Genomic DNA, 7,875 nt, shown 5'->3' with positions numbered 1-7,875 from the left:
CTCATTGCCAGTCATTTCAACCCTGGCAACCCCTAGCATGATCCCACTAGTGTGATGCTGTCACTTCCAGGTCACATCAGATACTGATTGGGTCCCTCATTTTGCTGCGAAATTCCTTCCCACCCACCCCTGTTAAGCAGCAGCAGGAGGGGCTGTGGTTCATTGTAGAGTCTTGACATGCAGAAGGTCTCGGCTTCAATCCCCAGCAAAGCCAATTAAAAATATAATGTAGTAAGTGATATGAAAGACCTTAGCCAGAGATCCTGGAGAGCCACTGCCAGTCTGAGTAGACAATATTGTCTTTGATGGACAGATGGTCTGATTCAGTACAAGATAGCTTCACGTGTTCATGTGACAGCAGTGAGGATGGGATGTCTTCTATTACATGAGTAGACCTGGTAACTGTATCAACATATCTAAAATGACCTTCAATGGGATAAAGCAATGGGAGTTTTAAAAGGGGGGGGGCTAGAGGAATCGTGATGGGAAAGACTAGGGATGAGATAGTTGGAGCTTCCCTTCCCCAAACACTAATGTGTGACAGTCATCTCACAAAAGACATCAGAAATAAGTCATGAAAGAAGCTTGTGTCGCAGCCAAAGCTACCCTCAGTTGCTGTGGTTGAAGCCAGGACAGAATGCACTGAATCCAAGAATATTTCTCCATCTGTTGTTGGCGGCAAAGGAAATGAAAAGAGACCCCTGACAGATAATTGATGCATTGATTGATCATTCTAGTCCCGTGGTGGCGAACCTTTGGCACTCCAGATGTTATGGACTACAATTCCCATCAGCCCCTGCCAGCATGGCCAACTGGCCATGCTGGCAGGGGCTGATGGGAATTGAAGTCCATAACACCTGGAGTGCCAAAGGTTCACCACCACTGTATCTAGTCCCAGAGAGCTTCTGGCCTTGGGTCACAGCAACTACTAACCATATTTTCTATTATTGCACTCACTAGCACATGTAAAGAAGTATGGAGGATTTCTCTTTGAGCATGGAAGTGTATCTTTTTGTAGACAGGAGAGGGTTGAAGCTGACCCTTGCTGCCAAAACCTGGAGAAGAACGAATGAATGTTGCCTTGATGTTGGCTGAGGCAGTTGTTTTGTGATAAAATCATGGTGTTGTGAAAGACTTTTTTTTAAAAAAGGACTAGAAGGGGAAACCTTTGCTAAAAATGTAGCCACACTGAAGATGGAATCACAGACTACCATAAATAAGAGGTTGTCACAAACAATAACAATTTTGTGTCTCTCTCCCTCACACACCTCATGTAACATATGCCTCAATTTTATATGTTCCCTCAGTGCTAGCAGCAGTGTAAGGAAGAAGTGGGGATGTCCTTGAAATTATGAAGCACAAGAAGGCTTAATAGCATATTATAATGAAGGAGAAGAAAGACTTGACATGGGGTTGCTGATCTGGGTGGAATCCCTGTGTTCTTTGTAACATGGGCTTTTTCACCGTCTGATTTTCCTCACTTGTTGGTTTCTGTTTCTTGAAGGGAGGGGTCTGTTCTGTATATGTTTTGCTCCCTCTAGTGGTCTATTCAATAGTACATCAGTTTATGTCCAGCAGAAAAACCTGCAGTTTCAATACGCAGGATAGTATGCCAGACATAAACCAGTGTAATACCGAATTGACCACTAGAGGGAGCAAAACAGGGAAACACAGAAAGATACAGGAACTTACAAGCAAGGAAAATGAGAATGCGGAAAAGCCCATGGTATACCTCCATTCTGAGAGCAGGAAGTCACTTCCCTGAAATGCAACCTCACAAGTTCTCCCTCCCAATGTGGATGGACAATAGCTTGAGTCCAAGCTGAAACACAGACCTAGTAAAGTTTCATATTCTCAAGAACTGGTGCAAGACCTATAGCATCCATCCCTATATATTAGTGATCAGAAATTGATTACACAAGATCTTACACAAGCAGAAATGCAAGTGGGGGTGCCCTGGATGCAACCGAATGTTTTCACACATTTCTTCATTTTCACATTTTTCATGCCGTGAGACTAGAAACCTCTTGCATAGCCCAACAGAAAGTAATATCTCTCCCTTGCTTTCCAATGCTGCCAAACCTTTACTTTTGCATCACCCATACCTGCTTAGTTAGTTTTGCAATTTTTCATAAAACTTTTCAGAATGTGAAGCCTACACATAATATACTGAAGCCTGTTAAGCCTACACACGCGTATATATTGAAAAGGTCTGGAAAATCCGTGCCACGCAAAGTTGTTAGTGATGCCTATATTAGTCACTTGACTTTCTAAAAGTTGTATCATGCCAGTTGTTTGTAGAAGCACTGGGATGCTCTTCTGCTTACTATACTATCTATTTTATTAATCTTGCAATGCAATTCTGAGCAGAGTTACACTCTTTTAAACTGCACTGACTTCAGTGCACTGAGAAGGGCGTAATGTTGCATAGGGTGGCACAGTTAGTCACATCTTAGTCAGACCACCCCCAAATGAAAAAGCTCTGCCTCCAGCCTTCTCATTTGTGTGCTGTGTAGCCCCCAGAGTAAGCAGGTTTACTTTGTGTACCTTACAGCTCTGCATTAGTCAGTGTCTTTAGAGAAAATGTCAATAGGTGTCTCTAATTATTCTGGGGGAAAAACAATCAGCCTTATAGCTTGCTCGGATGCACGCAGGTGCAAGAAAAAGACCTCCTGACCTCTGTGTGAATTGCTCCCAAGATCTTCATCTTTAAAATAGCTATAAGGTTTCAGCGTGATCTGCAAAATTCAAACAGGAAAAGCCAATTATAGGGCTTTTCATCTTGTGGATCAGTTATGCTAGAAACGTTAGGACAGTGGTGGCGAACCTTTGGCACTCCAGATGTTATGGACTACAATTGGCCATGCTGGCAGGGGCTGATGGGAATTGTAGTCCATAACATCTGGAGTGCCAAAGGTTCGCCACCATGGCGTTAGGATCTAAGGGGCCACTTCATGTATTCTGTTATAAGTGGGTACAGAAAGAAACTCATTCAGTCATTGCCATGATCTCTAACATCCAGACAGCTACCATTTTATAAAGAGCCCTGTTTTGAAATGAGCAAGCTGGAAATGTGTGTCTGTGAGAAACAGAGTTTCCACATTTAATATCCTGTTTGTCATACCTTCTGTCTCTGACTATGACCAAGCCTTGTCAGACTTCATTTGTGAATTCTTTTAGTCTGTGCCATAGAATTCCTCCATTTGGACTGTTAGATTTCAGCTGGATTAGACCGCAAGATATTCAGCTTTATGCATGGTGGGGAAAGGGGCTGATACATGGTTTACCTCTCTGCTCACTTGACATGCCTGGCTCACCTTTGACACCATCTAAAATCTGCAGAATGGCATAATGTTAGAATACAACCCAATCCAACTGGTGTAGGTGGCCTCGATTTCCCAGCCACATCCACTACAGAGGAGCATCTGCATTTGATTCCAATTTTACGTCCCTTTGATGGCACTGAAGAGAGGACAGACATGAACCGACACAGAAAGTCCATAGATTCTGGGGTCCCTTCCACACATGCAGAACAATGCACTTCCAATCCACTTTCAATGCACTTTGCAGCTGGATTTTACTGTGTGGAATAGCAAAATCCACTTGCAAACAATTGTGAAAGTGAATTGAAAGTGCATTATTCTGCATGTGCGGAAGGGACAGTTTTAAAAGGAGCTAGATTCATGGAGCAGATGACCGTGGTGAATAAAGGGAGCCTCCATCAACAAAGGCAGCATATCTCTGAGACTTAGCAGCTAGAAAGGGCCTTGGCCTCTAGGCCCTGTTTGTTTGGTCCCCTAGGGCAATTGGTTAGCCTCTCTTTGAAATACTATGCTGGACTAGTTTGATCTAGCAGGCTCTTCTTATGTTCTCAAGGTGTAGCCTCATTGTTGCTCCCATGCCTTACCTTGCATACAGCTGGGTGTCATCTGATCTGGCCCAGAGGTTCTGTCGGTAGTCAGAAGTTCCCTGTTCAAGTCCCGGATGATGTGCCCATCTTCCCCTGGATTTTTCTGATTCAATTTCACAGCCCTTTCCTCTTGCCATGATTATTATTCTAAGACCTTGGAATGGGAAGCGGGCAACCTTTCTTCCCGTTCAAATTGCATTTTGACTGATTCTTCCTCCCACTGCAGAGTTCCCCACAATTTGTGAGGGCCCCCTGATTCCCAAGAGCAGAACTGTGTGTGGGGGGAGGGTCAGTGGGAGACAGACATGGGTGGGATGACCCTGCTCTACAAATATCACACCACTCTTGGGCTCATTCCGCACAAGCAGAATAATGCACTTTCAAACTGCTTTCAGTGCTCTTTGAAGCTGTGCGGAATGGCAAAATCCACTTGCAAACAGTTGTGAAAGTGGTTTGAAAATGTATTATTTTGTATGTGCGGAAGGGGCCATAGTGTTTTCTTTAACAATTTTTTTGTTTTTATTACAAAAGAAACTGAGGCATCCCCAGACCCCCTTTGGTGACAAGAAATTACTAGAGTATATTTTATGGTGTTTTAGGGTAACCAGCTGCTGGTACCTCCCCAGAGGTTACCTGTTATAATGTTCCAGTTTCTATCTATAAGTTACAGCAGTTAGTTGATAATCCAGGCAGAAGGTAGTCATTTTATAACCAAATGCATGCACTAGACCAGCCATTCTCAACCAGGGTTCCGTGGTACCCTGGGGTGCCATGAGCATGTCCCAGGGGTACCGTGGCGATACTACACCCCCCCCCCTCATTTTTGTGGTGTCTCCCACTGGCGTCAGCGAGGACATGGAGCTGGCCCATGGGGCAGGGCCTGCCACAAGGTCAGCAGCCACCCCCCAGCGCTTCCCTTTACCCTGGGAGGGGAAGGTGGGGTGTGTGGCAAGCAGGGGCAATGGGAGGGGACGGTGGCGGCAGGGGTACCGTGAGATATGAAGAGTGAGGTCAAGGGTACCCCGACCTCGAAAAGGTTGGGAAACACTGCACTAGACAATGTAGATTTTGCATTAGAGATATATATTGCTGAAAATACAAGAACAAGGCTCAACTCCTGTGCAAAAATACTAGGGGGTAAATTCTGTGGAACAAAGGGGGGGACTTACTTCCAGGTAAATGTGCATAGGATCTTCACACGGGACCATGCTGCAATTGTTGCTTGCAGAAATGGTTTATATCCCTGGCTCTGCGCATGCTCCACTGGAAACAACTGGTTCATATTCCTCTATGAACAAAGTGGAAGCTCATTAATGAAGATGTCATCACTGCAAACATTTGTAATTCTTCCAAAACCACAGAGAGTAGCATGCAAAAAATATACTGACAAGCTTCTTGCACACTCAAACATTCCAGCCGAGGCGCTCTCCCAGTTGTACTCAGCAGCGTTACTGATGTTCTGTCTCATTTTTCCTACCCCCACCCTATTTAATTTTTCATATTTTGCTTGAATGGTGACAATCTACAATTAGGGATGGGAGGATTTCCTCAGCCCCGTTCCTTTCTTCTTTGGGAAATTCAGTCTTCTCCATTTCAGTTAGAAGAGAATTTCGAAATTATTTCTGGAATTGGAGCCTGTGCACTTTGGCTACAGCCTTTTGTTACTGCAGTTTATTTGCATTTCTACCTCATGTTACTGATGCATACAGGTACCGATAAAACCCTGCAAAAAAAAGGCATCTTGAAGAAGAAGAGTTGGTTTTTATATCTTGCTTTTCTCTACTTTTAAGGAATCTCAAAGTGGCTTACAATCACCCTCCTTTCCCCTCAACGAACACCTTGTGAGGTAGGTTGGGTTGAGAGAGTTCTGGGAGAACTGTGACCAGTCCAAAATCACCCAGCAGGCTTCATGTGTAGGAGTGGTTCACCTGATTAGAGTCCGCCGCTCTTAACCACTACATCATGCTGGCTTAGCCACTGCATCATGCTGATGTGACCATTGGTATAATCTCACAAAGGGGTTTTTTTGTGCAGTGTGTTCCTGTACTCTTTGGGACTCTTTAGTTTGGAGAGGAGGCGGCTGAGGGGGGATATGATTGAAGTCTACAAAATTATGCATGGGGTAGAAAATGTTGACAGAGAGAAATTTTTCTCTCTTTCTCACAATACTAGAACCAGGGGGCATTCATTGAAAATGCTGGGGGGAAGAATTAGGACTAATAAAAGGAAACACTTCTTCACGCAACGTGTGATTGGTGTCTGGAATATGCTGCCACAGGAGGTGGTGATGGCCACTAACCTGGATAGCTTTAAAAGGGGCTTGGACAGATTTATGGAGGAGAAGTCGATTTATGGCTACCAATCTTGATCCTCTTTGATCTGAGATTGCAAATGCCTTAACAGACCAGGTGATCGGGAGCAACAGCCGCAGAAGGCCATTGCGTTCACATCCTACATGTGAGCTCCCAAAGGCACCTGGTGGGCCACTGCGAGTAGCAGAGAGCTGGACTAGATGGACTTTGGTCTGATCCAGCTGGCTTGTTCTTATGTTCTTATGTTCTTATGTACATTAATAAAACATGACAGAAATTTAGATACAATTAATAATCACATCAAGAAGACCTACGGAGAAAAAATTGGTAAATTCTTGATGCATTAGTTATATCTGGGAAACATGCATATGATAAATTCAAGAAAATTCCTGTCAGTTGGGCTGAGGTGATCAGTTCATGGCATGGGATATGGCTGGACCCTCCCACCAACTGTCCGGGCCCTGCGGGACCTTGGTGAGTTCCGCAGGGCCTGTAAGACTGTGTTGTTCCACCGGGCCTTTGGAGTGCCCAGCTGCTGATGTGGTGCCCCCCACTGCTCTTTGCCTGGCACTTTACATCAGAGCCCCTCATATTGAGGGGCCTACAGTCCCCCCCTTTTTTTGGGGGGGGTAGGTTTTAATTGGGGTTTGGACGCCTCTTGTTTATTTGTTAATTGTTTATATGACTGCTGTTTATATGAAATTTTAAGATGTTTTACTGAGGGAGCCTATGTATTGTATTTATAGGATTTGCTCCTGTTAATGCTTTGAATTATGTTGTTCACCGCCCGGAGCCCTTCGGGGATCGGGCGGTATAGAAATTGAAGTAATAAATAAAATAGATAAAATAAATATGGTTGGAGGCTCAGGCCTTGTTAGCTTTGACTGATAGGCCAGCTATGACCTGTCCTTGATCTGGCCATGGTGATCCAAGCTGTGATCACATTTAGGTTCAAGTGCTGTAATGGACTCAACTGGAAAACAGTTCAGAAACAGCAGCAGCTCCAGAATACAGCAGCGTCTGCTGAAAGAGCTACACCAGCCAGTGACGAAGGGAGGGGAAACTGCGCCCGGGGCATGAACTACCCATGTGCCCCGCCCCGCCCCTGAATTAACCCCGCCCCCGAAACCCCACAAAATGCCCCTGCCCCCGACACGTGACTGCAATGGTGATGCCAGAGTGAGCCACCCCAGATGCCCCCATTGCAGCAATGCCCCTGACACCAGCTGCCCATCTGCTTCTGAGTACAAATCAAGATGCTGGTTCTTGCTTTTAAGGCTCTCAGTGGCTTGAGCCTGCTTTACTTGAAGCACAACCTGCTGTAGTGTTGCCAACTCTGGGTTCGAAAATTCCTGGAGATTTGGCAGTGGAGCCTGGAGAGGACCGAGAGGGGAGGGGCCTAAGTGGGGTATGTTGCCATACAGTCCAGTTGGTTTTATCCAGTTGAACCGATCCATGTGGCCTGAAGATCAGTTGTAATCCTAAGAGATCTCCACCTGGAGGTTGATCACCATAGCCTCCTCCCATATTGTCCATACCAATTGAGATTGTCCCCAGTGTTGGTGGTGGCATCTTACTTTAGGAATGCCTTCCTCCTTGAAGCTCACCTGGACACCCATGTTCTTTTCTTTCAGCTGCCAAGTGAAGATGTTT

Source organism: Sphaerodactylus townsendi, linkage group LG11 (assembly GCF_021028975.2).
Source record: "Sphaerodactylus townsendi isolate TG3544 linkage group LG11, MPM_Stown_v2.3, whole genome shotgun sequence".
NCBI classification, from domain to species: domain Eukaryota; kingdom Metazoa; phylum Chordata; class Lepidosauria; order Squamata; family Sphaerodactylidae; genus Sphaerodactylus; species Sphaerodactylus townsendi.
Note: the sequence above shows the minus strand (reverse complement) of the source record.